The sequence below is a fragment of the Amphibalanus amphitrite genome, unplaced genomic scaffold (genome assembly GCF_019059575.1).
Source record: "Amphibalanus amphitrite isolate SeventyFive unplaced genomic scaffold, NRLGWU_Aamphi_draft 001873F_arrow, whole genome shotgun sequence".
Lineage (NCBI taxonomy): Eukaryota > Metazoa > Arthropoda > Thecostraca > Balanomorpha > Balanidae > Amphibalanus > Amphibalanus amphitrite.
In genome coordinates this window covers 74833-88629 of record NW_024883366.1, presented here as the reverse complement: position 1 = coordinate 88629, position 13797 = coordinate 74833, and positions in this window count along the sequence as shown.

The window sequence follows — 13797 nt, the reverse complement described above, 5'->3', positions numbered from 1 at the left end:
GATAGAGCCGTGTCTGTGGTCCGGATGGAGCCGTGTCTGTGGCCCTGATAGAGCCGTGTCTGTGGCCCGGATAGAGCCGTGTCTGTGGCCCGGATAGAGCCGTGTCTGTGGCCCGGATAGAGCTGTGTCTGTGGCCCGGATAGAGCCGTGTCTGTGGCCCGGATAGAGCCGTGTCTGTGGTGGGATAGAGCCGTGTCTGTGGCTGGAAAGAGCCGTGTCTGTGGCCCGGATAGAGCCGTGTCTGTGGCCCGGATAGAGCCGTGTCTGTGGCCCGGATAGAGCCGTGTCTGTGGCCCGGATAGAGCTGTGTCTGTGGCCCGGATAGAGCCGTGTCTGTGGCCCGGATAGAGCCGTGTCTGTGGTGGGATAGAGCCGTGTCTGTGGCTGGAAAGAGCCGTGTCTGTGGCCCGGATAGAGCCGTGTCTGTGGCCCGGATAAGCCCGTCCGTGTGGCCCGGATAGAGCCGTGTCTTTTGCCGGATAGAGCCGTGTCTGTGGCCCGGAATGAGCCGTGTCTGTGGCTGGAAAGAGCCGTGTCTGTGGCCCGGATAGAGCTGTGTCTGTGGCCCGGATAGAGCCGTGTCTGTGGCCCGGATAGAGCCGTGTCTGTGGCCCGGATAGGCCCGTCCGTGTGGCCCGGATAGAGCCGTGTCTGTGGCCCGGATAGAGCCGTGTCTGTGGCCCGGATAGAGCCGTGTCTGTGGTCCGGAGAGAGCCGTGTCTGTGGCCCGGATAGAGCCGTGTCTGTGGTCCGGATGGAGCCGTGTCTGTGGCCCTGATAGAGCCGTGTCTGTGGCCCGGATAGAGCCGTGTCTGTGGCCCGGATAGAGCCGTGTCTGTGGCCCGGATAGAGCTGTGTCTGTGGCCCGGATAGAGCCGTGTCTGTGGCCCGGATAGAGCCGTGTCTGTGGTGGGATAGAGCCGTGTCTGTGGCTGGAAAGAGCCGTGTCTGTGGCCCGGATAGAGCCGTGTCTGTGGCCCGGATAGAGCCGTGTCTGTGGTGGGATAGAGCCGTGTCTGTGGCTGGAAAGAGCCGTGTCTGTGGCCCGGATAGAGCCGTGTCTGTGGCCCGGATAAGCCCGTCCGTGTGGCCCGGATAGAGCCGTGTCTTTTGCCGGATAGAGCCGTGTCTGTGGCCCGGAATGAGCCGTGTCTGTGGCTGGAAAGAGCCGTGTCTGTGGCCCGGATAGAGCTGTGTCTGTGGCCCGGATAGAGCCGTGTCTGTGGCCCGGATAGAGCCGTGTCTGTGGCCCGGATAGGCCCGTCCGTGTGGCCCGGATAGAGCCGTGTCTGTGGCCCGGATAGAGCCGTGTCTGTGGCCCGGATAGAGCCGTGTCTGTGGTCCGGAGAGAGCCGTGTCTGTGGCCCGGATAGAGCCGTGTCTGTGGTCCGGATGGAGCCGTGTCTGTGGCCCTGATAGAGCCGTGTCTGTGGCCCGGATAGAGCCGTGTCTGTGGCCCGGATAGAGCCGTGTCTGTGGCCCGGATAGAGCTGTGTCTGTGGCCCGGATAGAGCCGTGTCTGTGGCCCGGATAGAGCCGTGTCTGTGGTGGGATAGAGCCGTGTCTGTGGCTGGAAAGAGCCGTGTCTGTGGCCCGGATAGAGCCGTGTCTGTGGCCCGGATAAGCCCGTCCGTGTGGCCCGGATAGAGCCGTGTCTTTTGCCGGATAGAGCCGTGTCTGTGGCCCGGAATGAGCCGTGTCTGTGGCTGGAAAGAGCCGTGTCTGTGGCCCGGATAGAGCTGTGTCTGTGGCCCGGATAGAGCCGTGTCTGTGGCCCGGATAGAGCCGTGTCTGTGGCCCGGATAGGCCCGTCCGTGTGGCCCGGATAGAGCCGTGTCTGTTGCCCGGATTGAGCCGTGTCTGTTGCCCGGATTGAGCCGTGTCTGTTGCCCGGATAGAGCCGTGTCTGTGGCCCGGATAGAGCCGCGTCTGTGGCCCGGATAGAGCCGTGTCCGTGGCACGGATAGAGCCGTGTCTGTGGCCCGGATAGAGCCGTGTCTGTGGCCCGGATAGAGCCGTGTCTGTGGTCCGGATAGAGCCGTGTCTGTGGCCCGGATAGAGCCGTGTCTGTGGCCCGGATAGAGCCGTGTCTGTGGCCCGGATAGAGCCGCGTCTGTGGCCGGGATAGAGCCGTGTCTGTGGCCCGGATAGAGCCGTGTCTGTGGCTGGATAGAGCCGTGTCTGTGGCCCGGATAGAGCCGTGTCTGTGGCCCGGATAGAGCCGTGTCTGTGGCCCGGATAGAGCCGTGTCTGTGGTGGGATAGAGCCGTGTGTGTGCCCGGATAGCGCCGTGTCTGTGGCCCGGATACAGCCGTGTCTGTGGCCCGGATAGAGCCGTGTGTGTGTGGTCCGGATAGAGCCGTCCATGTGCCCGGATAGCGCCGTCCCTGTGGCCCGGAGCCGGCCCGCCGCCGCGCTCCGTCTGTTGCCAGGGGCTCCCCTCCCTCCCTCCCCCCTTCCTCACGGTGTCTGCAATCTGCATCTCATGCATGGCGGCGCGGCAACAACGGGAACGGACCGGAGGACCGGACACTGGGACAGGGACAGGGACACTGGGACCGGATACTGGGGTACCCAGACCGGGACACTGGGACCGGACACCGGGACACTGGGACACCGGGACACTGGGACCGGACACTGGGGTACCCAAACCGGGACACTGGGACCGGGACACTGGGAGCCTTCATATCCCCCAAATTAAATGTACAGTCGTGTACAGGTTGATGGTCCCCTACTCTTTATCCACCGGGTTCCTATGGCTCAGCATTGGCAGCAGCCGCCTGGTACCGGTAGGCTGTGCCGCATGACCCGAAAGTTATGCGGCACAGTCTACCCACGCTGTTTGACATCGGCTCGGGTCGCGAGCGCCGGGTGGAGCGCTTTGTAGACCAGCTGTTGCGTCAGACCCGCGCAGGAGGGGGGGGGGGGGGGGGGGAGGGGCTCGTCTCACTGGTTGGCGTGGGCTGGCGAGTGGTGTGGGGCGTGTTGGTGGACCATGGGGGCTGGTCGGGTGTGTGTGGTCACTTCCTGGACCTGCATTGCACATTTTGCGTCGCTTAACAATTGCATTCCTGTTTTTGATAAGCACAATGCACGGAAGACCCAGCGAATATAATTTACTTTACTTGTGCATTGTGCAAAACGTGATTTGGCACGGTATCGAGGCAACCATAGGTCTTGTGCCTATGCATGATATTTAGGCAATACGTTTATGAAAACGGTAGATTGATGCTGGATGTCAATTCGTATGCTAAATGTCGGCACGTATTAAATGAATGAATGAATCAATCAATCAATCAAACAATCAATCGACATGTATAAAACCGTATAAATGGCTCGTAACCACTAATAGCAATCAAACCATCCTAACTCGGAAAAGCAGCCGGAGCCCTGATGAGGCTCGAACCGGGACTCAACTCTGTAAATTTTGCCAATGATCCATCATCATTCCACCAAGCTAGAGTGACCGGCACCCGAACCCACAAAAACATTAATTGACTTTGCCGCCGACCTCCCGGCTCCGCCGCCCGCCTGGCCAGACTTTGCCCCGGCCATAGCAACCATCCGGTGTAGCTCAGTGTAGGAGTGCTCGACTGTCAAATTGACCGGTAGTGAGGGGCCCGGTTCGAAACGCTTCGGGTGCTGGATGTTTATTTCTCGGTGGGAGGCTTTGCGTTTAGTCCACTTTTCAGAAAGATCATTTGGTGACTGACCTGTTTTCTTTCTTTGCTGCAATTCATGAGGAGACCGTATGCACCCTTACCTGTCCTTCCGCACCCCACTTGGGAGATTGGTGGTTGCCCCCTCCCCATGGGTTTCGTGAATATCTCTAAAACGAATTTTTGGAGGGGGGATACGATCGGTTCTATGCGACAAGTGACCACACACGCCCAGCCCCAGGTCCGCTCACTCCCTACCCATATCACCCCCTCCCCACACCACACTCCAGCCCGCCTCATCCACCGAGCCGAGCCATAACGAACCTCAGCGCCCCGGGGCGCGACTTGTCAGCGAACACTGTTATATAATAACAGTGACAATATATCAAATCCGTGAACTCTATGAATGTCGTCTCGCAGATCCGGCAGTTTGGGCTTCAACGACTGAATGTTGAGGTGTCCAATTCAGGTCTGGTCCAGTGTCGCCGTGGCGGCGCCAGCTCGCGCCGCCTCGATGTCCCCGACGCCTGGACGCGCCCCTGCCCCCGCGGCGCCCGCAACCGCCGGCCCGCGTCTCCGCCGGTTCGCTGACAGGTCGCGCCCCGGGGCGCTGAGGCTCGTTATGGCTCGACTCGGTGGATGAGGCGGGCTGGAGTGTGGTGTGGGGAGGAGGGGATATGGGTAGGGAGTGAGCGGACCTGGGGCTGGGCGTGTGTGGTGGTCACTTGTCGCATATAACCGATCGTAATATCCCCCCTCCAAAAATTCGTTTTAGAGATATTCACAAAACCCATGGGGGGGGGGGTCAACCACCCATCTCCCAAGTGGGGTGCGGTGCGGAAGGACAGGTAAGGGTGCATACGGTCTCCTCATGAATTGCAGCAAAGAAAGAAAACAGGTCAGTCACCAAATGATCTTTCTGACAAGTGGACTAAACGCAAAGCCTCCCACCGAGAAATAAATATTTAGCATCTGCAGCGTTTCGAACCGGGCCCCTCACTACCCATCAGTTTGACAGTCGAGCACTCCTACGCTGAGCTACACCGGAAGGTGTCCATGGCCGGGGCAAAGTCTGGCCGGGCAGGCGGCGGGGCCGGGAGGTCGGCGGCAAAGTCAATTATGATTAATGTTTTTGTGGGTTCGGGTGCCGGTCACTCTAGCTTGGTGGAATGATGATGGATCATTGGCAAAACTTACAGGGTGGAGTCCCGGTTCGAGCCTCATCAGGGCTCCGGCTACTTTTCCGAGTTAGGATGGTTTGATTGCTATTAGTGGTTGCGAGCCATTTATACGGTTTTATACATGTCGATTACAGTGTCCTGATTTTCGTGAATTTGGGTGGAAACCCACACCTTAACAGATTCTCTTTGTGACGTCCCGGAAAGCCAAACGACGTCCCTGACATTTTTTTACGGATCGGGATAAAAGTCGGCAGGTATATCGAACACCAAAAGCAAACTAACAAAAAGAAATATCACCTCTGTAGCCTAAAAACACGGCTATGCAAAATGACAACAAATATATCCTAAGTCCTCACAAACCCACTTACACTCAACTCCCCTTTCCTACACCGCTGGCCAACTGCCGCAACAGTAAACAACGCGGTTTTATGTTCGTTTTCTGTGCGTCAGATATGGATAGGTTTTCTTTTACCATATGAAGGTAATAGCTGCCATATGAAGGAGAAAAGATGTCGGAATAGAGGGATCTGAGGACATCGTTTTCCACTTTTCAGTTTTAGTAACTGTGGAGTGTAGGTATAGATAAAAATTTATCATGCGAATATATTACTTCGACATTTATCTATAAGCACGCAACATACCTTTTGTATCAAACTACTGTAACATATTTAATTATTTTTTCCCCTCAGAAGGTCACAGTAACGGGGTAGCGCTGCCCCTGGAACATGTCCTTCAAAAGTAGTTAATTTTGCATATGTTGATAGTGGTTGGGGAAAAAGTTTAGTGTTTATTTGTTTGAATTAAAATAAAGTTACCGAATTTCAACAGTATTAATCAAGTATGTCGTCCTTGGCTTAAAAAATACACGCAATGTTGGGGACGTCGATTGACCTTGTCATTCCCATTTAATCGACGTCGGTACAAAACTGAAAAGTGCACAATGATTTCACATTTTTACCAGCCAAGAAAAATTCAGCGTCCAACTTGGAGTTTTCTTAATTGAATTTCATAACAGGAAGCTATGGAAATTAATTTTCCGAACTGTTTTCCACCTCTTTGTTTGGACGTCTGTTTTTTACGTCAGTCCTCTTGCTCGATATAATGTCCCTCTTATGACTTCAATATTTAGTGATAGCCGCTGGCTCTTGGGTTGATTTTTGTTGAAGCATATTTGTTGTTGACTGTTGTGTACGATCATGGACAAGAACTAGACATCTTCAAAGTGTTGTTTTGGTGTTTGTGGTGAATGATTTAATTTTGTATTGTACTAGGGGTAAACTGGCATTACTTTGTGTCTACATATATATGATCATTTGAGATGCCTTGAGGTGCTATTAGTCAACATTGCCAGTGAAAATCGCTAATTTTAAGAGATTTAGGTAAGGGATTTTCAGTGGCTTAGGCTCCGCACCGATATCGACGTCCTTTTGAAATAGTGACGTCCTTGCGGCTTCAATCACACTCTCCGAAAAATCAATTTCAGGACACTGGATTGTTGGATTGATTGATTCATTCATTCATTCATTTAATACGTGCCGACATTTAGCATACGAATTGACATCCAGCATCAATCTACCGTTTTCATAAACGTATTGCCTAAATATCATGCATAGGCACAAGACCTATGGTTGCCTCGATACCGTGCCAAATCACGTTTTGCACAATGCACAAGTAAAGTAAATTATATTCGCTGGGTCTTCCGTGCATTGTGCTTATCAAAAACAGGAATGCAATCGTTAAGCGACGCAAAATGTGCAATGCAGGTCCAGGAAGTGACCACACACACCCGACCAGCCCCCATGGTCCACCAACACGCCCCACACCACTCGCCAGCCCACGCCAGCCAGTGAGACGAGCCCCTCCCCCCCCCCCCTGCGCTGGTCTGACGCAACAGCTGGTCTACAAAGCGCTCCACCCGGCGCGACCCGAGCCGATGTCAAACAGCGTGGGTAGACTGTGCCGCTTCACTCTCGGGTCATGCGGCACAGCCTACCGGTACCAGGCGGCTGCTGCCAATGCTGAGCCATAGGAACCCGGTGGATAAAGAGTAGGGGACCATCAACCTGTACACGACTGTACCACGTAAATGACACAGCAGAAATTTATTCGGTTGTAGGTAATGTTATGTTTTGTTTTATATTAACTGGAAATACATTAGTGGCGCTCGTGGGACGTTGATTTCGTGGCATATTTTGTACATTATACACCCCTCGGCTCGGAGTTGTGGCCCTGATCGGACGGTAGAAGTGGCAGTTCCTATTGATCATGCATCTCGAGCATTGGCGGCCCATCGCGCGGTGACCGGCCGCGCGGCTGTTGCCGTGCGTGTCTGTGTGTGTTGACCCGTGGGCCACGGTCGGGTGCACGGGCACCGGGCCGGCGCAGCTCAGAACGCCGAATGGTCACGCGCAGTAAAACGCGGCGCAGTTGTGTCCCCGTCGCAGATACAGTCTCTGCGCATCACAGTCGCTGATTTGTGTGCCGAGGGAAAACTGCCAATAATTAGAGCAATAAAGATTTGAAACTTGGTGATGAGGAATGCGCTAGATATGGGTCACATGTTTAGTGTATAGGTAATAATTTCTCCGGTAACCCCGCCACGTGCGCCGTGTATGAGACTCCCGTCGGCTGTCGGCCGTTCCGACGCCTCACGCTGGCCGCCCGGAGCCCGCGAGCGTCCGACGCCATGGCTTCAAGGTCACCCGGAGGGGCGGGGAGGGAGGCGGGGCCGGGCCGCGCACCACGCCGCCGCCGCGCTGACGGGGACCCGAGTCTCGGGAAACGAGCGCGGCTCGCCGGTGGTCACGGCGGATAAATTATGTGATGTTGGTCTATGCGAAAGGCATTCCCTTCCCTAAAAGGGAAGAGAATGCCTTCCCTAAAAGGGAAGGGAATGCCTTCCCTAAAAGGGTCTCTAACTGTGGATGCAGTGGGATAGACGAGTGCCCCGGATTTCCCTGGGATTCGTCAGTGGATGGATTTCCTGTGGTGGATTGGAACGAGCCGAAATTCCCGGCCCGATCAGACAGACATCCAGCACCTGCCCGATCTCCACACCAGGTAGCTCGATGGAATTTGGCGATGGAGTCGTGCAGAGCAGAGACGATAATCAACAAAGAATTATTCAACTAACTTAGCCTGAATGAATAAATTGAAACTCCCGCCTGGAACCACCACGCGCACACGCTAAATGAACAGGATGTGGACAGGCCACTAGATAAGGTCCTGCACTTCGGGCTGCGTGACCTGCCCAGCGGCGACGTCCCGTCTACCTGCTCTGTGGGGCTGCGTTAGCTGGGGCTGCGCTAGCTGGGGCTGCGCTAGCTGGGGCTGCGCTAGCTGGGGCTGCGCTAGCTGGGGCTGCGCTAGCTGGGGCTGCGCTAGCTGGGGTCACTTTCCATCAGCCTGCGGCTCGGACTGCCTCAGCCGCCCACCTCCATTGGTGGCTCGATAAGACGTCTCGGGCTGCCCACCTCCACCTACCTCCATTGGTGGGTCGAGAAGACGTCTCGGGCTGCCGCCCACCTCCACCTCCATTGGTGGTTCGAGAAGACATCTCGGGCTGCCTCAGCCGCCAGCCTCCATTGGTGGCTCGAGAAGACGTCTCGGGCTGCCTCAGCCGCCCACCTCCATTGGTGGCTCGAGAAGACATCTCGGGCTGCCTCAGCCGCCAGCCTCCATTGGTGGCTCGAGAAGACGTCTCGGGCTGCCTCAGCCGCCCACCTCCATTGGTGGCTCGATAAGACGTCTCGGGCTGCCCACCTCCACCTACCTCCATTGGTGGGTCGAGAAGACGTCTCGGGCTGCCTCAGCCGCCAGCCTCCACCTCCATTGGTGGCTCGAGAAGACGTCTCGGGCTGCCTCAGCCGCCAGCCTCCATTGGTGGCTCGAGAAGACGTCTCGGGCTGCCTCAGCCGCCCACCTCCATTGGTGGCTCGAGAAGACGTCTCGGGCTGCCTCAGCCGCCCGCCTCCATTGGTGGCTCGAGAAGACGTCTCGGGCTGCCTCAGCCGCCCACCTCCATTGGTGGCTCGAGAAGACGTCTCGGGCTGCCTCAGCCGCCCGCCTCCATTGGTGGCTCGAGAAGACATCTCGGGCTGCCTCAGCCGCCAGCCTCCATTGGTGGCTCGAGAAGACATCTCGGGCTGCCTCTCAGCCGCCCGCCTCCATTGGTGGCTCGAGAAGACGTATCAGCTCTGCGTGGCTTACCCAAACAGAGCTTCTGGAAGGATGATTGTTTGTTTGTTGTTGTAGAAAGCTGGCCAATTTTTACTTGGCACTCGACAGTTTACTCGAGACTAGACAGTTTTCTTTGGATTGTGCAGAAACGGAAAAAGGAGAGGCGTAATCGGAGGATTTCCGATGGAAGCTGTAGAGTTCCAGTGGGGAGTATGTGCCTGTGGCTGTAAGCCCGCCTGGCTGGATCCGTCAGAATCTGTTCCAGGAGGAGGGCGCCGCGCCGATCAGCGTGGCTGCCGAGATGGCACCGTGCCAGGGCGGCCATGTTTGTGTGGCGCACGCGCTGTGACGTCACTCAGCCCGCCGGCAGCGCGGGGGGGGGGGGCGGTGGATCGCGAACCAGCCTAAAGTTCAGGCTGCGCTCTCAGCGTTTTTTCGGTTTCTGCGGGATTTCGGTTTCCGCGTCCTTTCGGTTTCTGCGTTTTTTCGTTTCGGGCGGCCTCCGCGTGGACGGTGTTGTTTATAGCATAATTATGGAGAAGTGATCAAATTGTTTGATTAATGATTATTCATGATAAATATTATCGTGTTTTTGCAAAATTTTAATGAATTAATTGCTTAAATATTTTTTTTTACAAATAACAAGAATTTATTTTCGATCATAATCATTTGTCAGCCTAAATACAATTATAGTATTTGAAGTAGAATGAAAAGTTTTGAAACACATCTTGTCTTTTTTATTCATGATTTACACCATTGTCATTATTTTCATTTGAAAATCTTCCATCGTCACAATATCATAAGCAACAAGCACTTCTAATAATTCATCACTAAAACGAAATCCCGCAGAAACCGAAAAAGTGCACAGCTCTGAACTTTTTTTTCGGTTCCGAGTCGACTCGTCGGTTTTTGCGGGTTTTCGTTCCACGGGAAGCCAGACTGGCAGTGTAGCTTGTGCAATGCATTCGCTATGAGGCGAACTACACGACGCGAACCGAAATCGCGCAGAAACCGAAAAAAACGTCGGAATTCATGCTAGTGTAGCTTACCCCGCGTTCGATATCTCTTGGACGACGAAGATTCTACGCCGTCCGGCCAATCACGTTCCATAACCGCAGCCGGGCCCCCGCTGGCCTTGGACGGGATTGGCCGGACGACGTAGAATCTTCGTCGTCCGAGAGACATCGAACGCCATACGAGTGTTTAACCGCCGTCCGACCGTCCCTCAGTCGTCCCTGTGGCCGCCCCTGTGGCTGTCCCTCATCCGTCCCTGTTCCCGTCCCTCAGCCGTCCCTCAGCCGTCCCTGTGGCCGCCCCTGTGGCTGTCCCTCAGCCGTCCCTGTTCCCGTCCCTCAGCCGTCCCTGTTCCCGTCCCTCAGCCGTCCCTGTGGCTGTCCCTCAGCCGTCCCTGTGGCCGTCCCTCAGCCGTCCCTCAGCCGTCCCTGTGGCTGTCCCTCATCCGTCCCTGTTACCGTCCCTCATCCGTCGCTGTGGCTGTCCGTCCGGGGCCGCATAGAGCCGTCAGCCCTCAGTCTACGCCCGGATAGAGCCGTGTCTGTGGCCCGGATAGAGCCGTCCCTGTGCCCAGATAGAGCCGTCCCTGTGGCCCGGATAGAGCCGTGTCTGTGGCCCGGATAGAGCCGTCCCTGTGCCCGGATAGAGCCGTGTCTGTGGTTCGGATAGAGCCCTGTGCCCGGATAGAGCCGCGTGTGTGGCCCGGATAGAGACGTCCTTGTGCCCGGATAGAGCTGTGTCTGTGGCCCGGATAGAGCCGTGTCTGTGGCCCGGATAGAGCCGTCCCTGTGCCCGGATAGAGCCGTGTCTGTGCCCGGATAGAGCCGTGTCTGTGGCCCGGATAGAGCCGTGTCTGTTGCCCGGATACAGCTGTGTGTGTGGCCCGGATACAGCTGTGTCTGTGGCCCAGACAGAGCCGTCCCTGTGCCCGGATAGAGCCGTGTCTGTGCCCGGATAGAGCCGTGTCTGTGGCCCGGATAGAGCCGTCCCTGTGCCCGGATAGAGCCGTCCCTGTGCCCGGATAGAGCCGTCCCTGTGCCCGGATAGAGCCGTGTCTGTGGCCCGGATAGAGCCGTGTCTGTGGCCCGGATAGAGCCGTGTCTGTGGCCCGGATAGAGCCGTGTCTGTGCCCGGATAGAGCCGTGTCTGTGCCCGGATAGAGCCGTGTCTGTGGCCCGGATAGAGCCGTGTCTGTGGCCCGGATAGAGCCGTGTCTGTGCCCGGATAGAGCCGTGTCTGTGGCCCGGATAGAGCCGTGTCTGTGGCCCGGATAGAGCCGTGTCTGTGGTCCGGATAGAGCCCTGTGCCCGGATAGAGCCGTGTCTGTGGCCCGGATGGAGCCGTCCCTGTGGTCCGGATGGAGCCGTGTCTGTGGCCCGGATAGAGCCGTGTCTGTGGCCCGGATAGAGCCGTGTCTGTGGCCCGGATAGAGCCGTGTCTGTGGCCCGGATAGAGCCGTGTCTGTGCCCGGATAGAGCCGTGTCTGTGGCCCGGATAGAGCCGTGTCTGCCCGGATAGAGCCGTGTCTGTGGCCCGGATAGAGTCGTCCCTGTGCCCGGATAGAACCGTGTCTGTGGTCCGGATAGAGCCCTGTGCCCGGATAGACCCGTGTGTGTGGCCCGGATAGAGACGTCCCTGTGCCCGGATAGAGCCGTGTCTGTGGCCCGGATAGAGCCGTGTCTGTGGTCCCGGATAGAGCCGTGTCTGTGGCCCGGATAGAGCCGTCCCTGTGGTCTGGATGGAGCCGTCCCTGTGCCCAGATAGAGCCGTCCCTGTGCCCGGATAGAGCCGTGTCTGTGGTCCGGATAGAGCCGTGTCTGTGGCCCGGATACAGCTGTGTCTGTGGCCGGGATAGAGCCGTGTCTGTGGTCCGGATAGAGCCGTGTCTGTGGCCCGGGTAGAGCCGTCCCTGTGCCCGGATAGAGCCGTGTCTGTGCCCGGATAGAGCCGTGTCTGCCCGGATAGAGCCTTGTCTGTGGTCCGGATAGAGCCGTGTCTGTGGTCCGGATAGAGACGTCCCTGTGCCCGGATAGAGCCGTGTCTGTGGCCCGGATAGAGACGTCCCTGTGCCCGGATAGAGCTGTGTCTGTGGCTGGATAGGCCCGTCCATGTGGTCCGGATAGAGCCGTGTCTGTGGTCGGATAGAGCCGTGTCTGTGGCCCGGATAGAGCCGTGTCTGTGGCCCGGATAGAGCCGTCCCAGTGCCCGGATAGAGCCGTGTCTGTGGCCCGGATAGAGCCGTCCCAGTGCCCGGATAGAGCCGTGTCTGTGGCCCGGATAGAGCCGTCCCTGTGCCCGGATAGAGCTGTGTCTGTGGCTGGATAGGCCCGTCCCTGTGGTCCGGATAGAGCCGTGTCTGTGGTCGGATAGAGCCGTGTCTGTGGTCCGGATAGAGCCGTGTCTGTGGTCCGGATAGAGCCGTGTCTGTGGCCCGGATAGAGCCGTCCCAGTGCCCGGATAGAGCCGTGTCTGTGGTCCGGATAGAGCCGTGTCTGTGGTCCGGATAGAGCCGTGTATGTTGCCGGGATAGAGCCGTCCCTGTGCCCGGATAGAGCCGTGTCTGTGGCCCGGATAGAGCCGTGTCTGTGACCCGGATAGAGCCGTGTCTGTGTGTGGCCCTGATAGATCCGTGTCTGTGGTTGGATAGAACCGTGTCTGTGGCCCGGATAGAGCCGTCCCTGTGCCCGGATAGAGCCGTGTCTGTGGCCCGGATAGGCCCGTCCCTGTGACCCGGATAGGCCCGTCCCTGTGCCCTGATAGAGCCGTGTCTGTGACCCGGATAGAGCCGTCCCTGTGGCCCGGATAGAGCCGTGTCTGTGGCCCGGATAGAGCTGTGTCTGTGGCCCGGATAGAGCCGTCCCTGTGGCCCGGATAGAGCCGTGTCTGTGGCCGGATAGAGCCGTATCTGTGGCCCGGAGCCGGCCCGCCGCTGCGCTCCGTCTGTTGCCAGGGGCTCCCCCCCTCCCTCCCGCCCTCCCTCCCGGTGTCTGCAATCTGCATCTCATGCATGGCGGCGCGGCAACAACGCGAACGGACCGGAGGACCGGACACTGGCACCGGACACTGGGACACCGGGACACCGGGACACTGGGACAGAGACCACCGGGACACTGGGGCCGGCACACTGGGAGCCTTCATATCCCCCAAATTAAATGTGCCACGTAAATGCCACAGCAGAAATTTAGTCGGTTGTAGGTAAGGTTAGGTCAGGTAAGGTTATGTTTTGTTCTATATTAACTGGAAATACATTAGTGGCGGTGGTGGGACGTTGATTTCGTGGCATATTTATGTGCATTGTACAGTATACTATACACCCCTCGGCTCGGAGTTGTGGCCCTGATCGGACGGTAGAAGTGGCAGCTCCTATTGAGCATGCATCTCGAGCATTGGCGGCCCATCGCGCGGTGACCGGCCGCGCGGCTGTGTCCGTGTGTTGTGTGTTGACTAGTGGTGTCAATCGGAACTTGAATCTTCGGAATTCCGATTTTGTCCAATGTCCAATTCGGAATTCGGTTGGACAATGACAGCAGGCTTTGGACAACTTTGGACAATCGCTTGCTACACCTCAACATTTTTAAAAAGTAGTCGTGTTTAACATTGATTGGCTATTAGAAAGCTCAGCTTTCGATATGATTAACACTTTTGAGCTTGTATCGGTACATGAAAAGCAAATTAAATAACAGTGTTGAGTGTAAACTATTACGTAGGTGTCGGACATCTTTGGACAAATGGCTGGCTTGGACATTTTTGGACGGACAATCGAC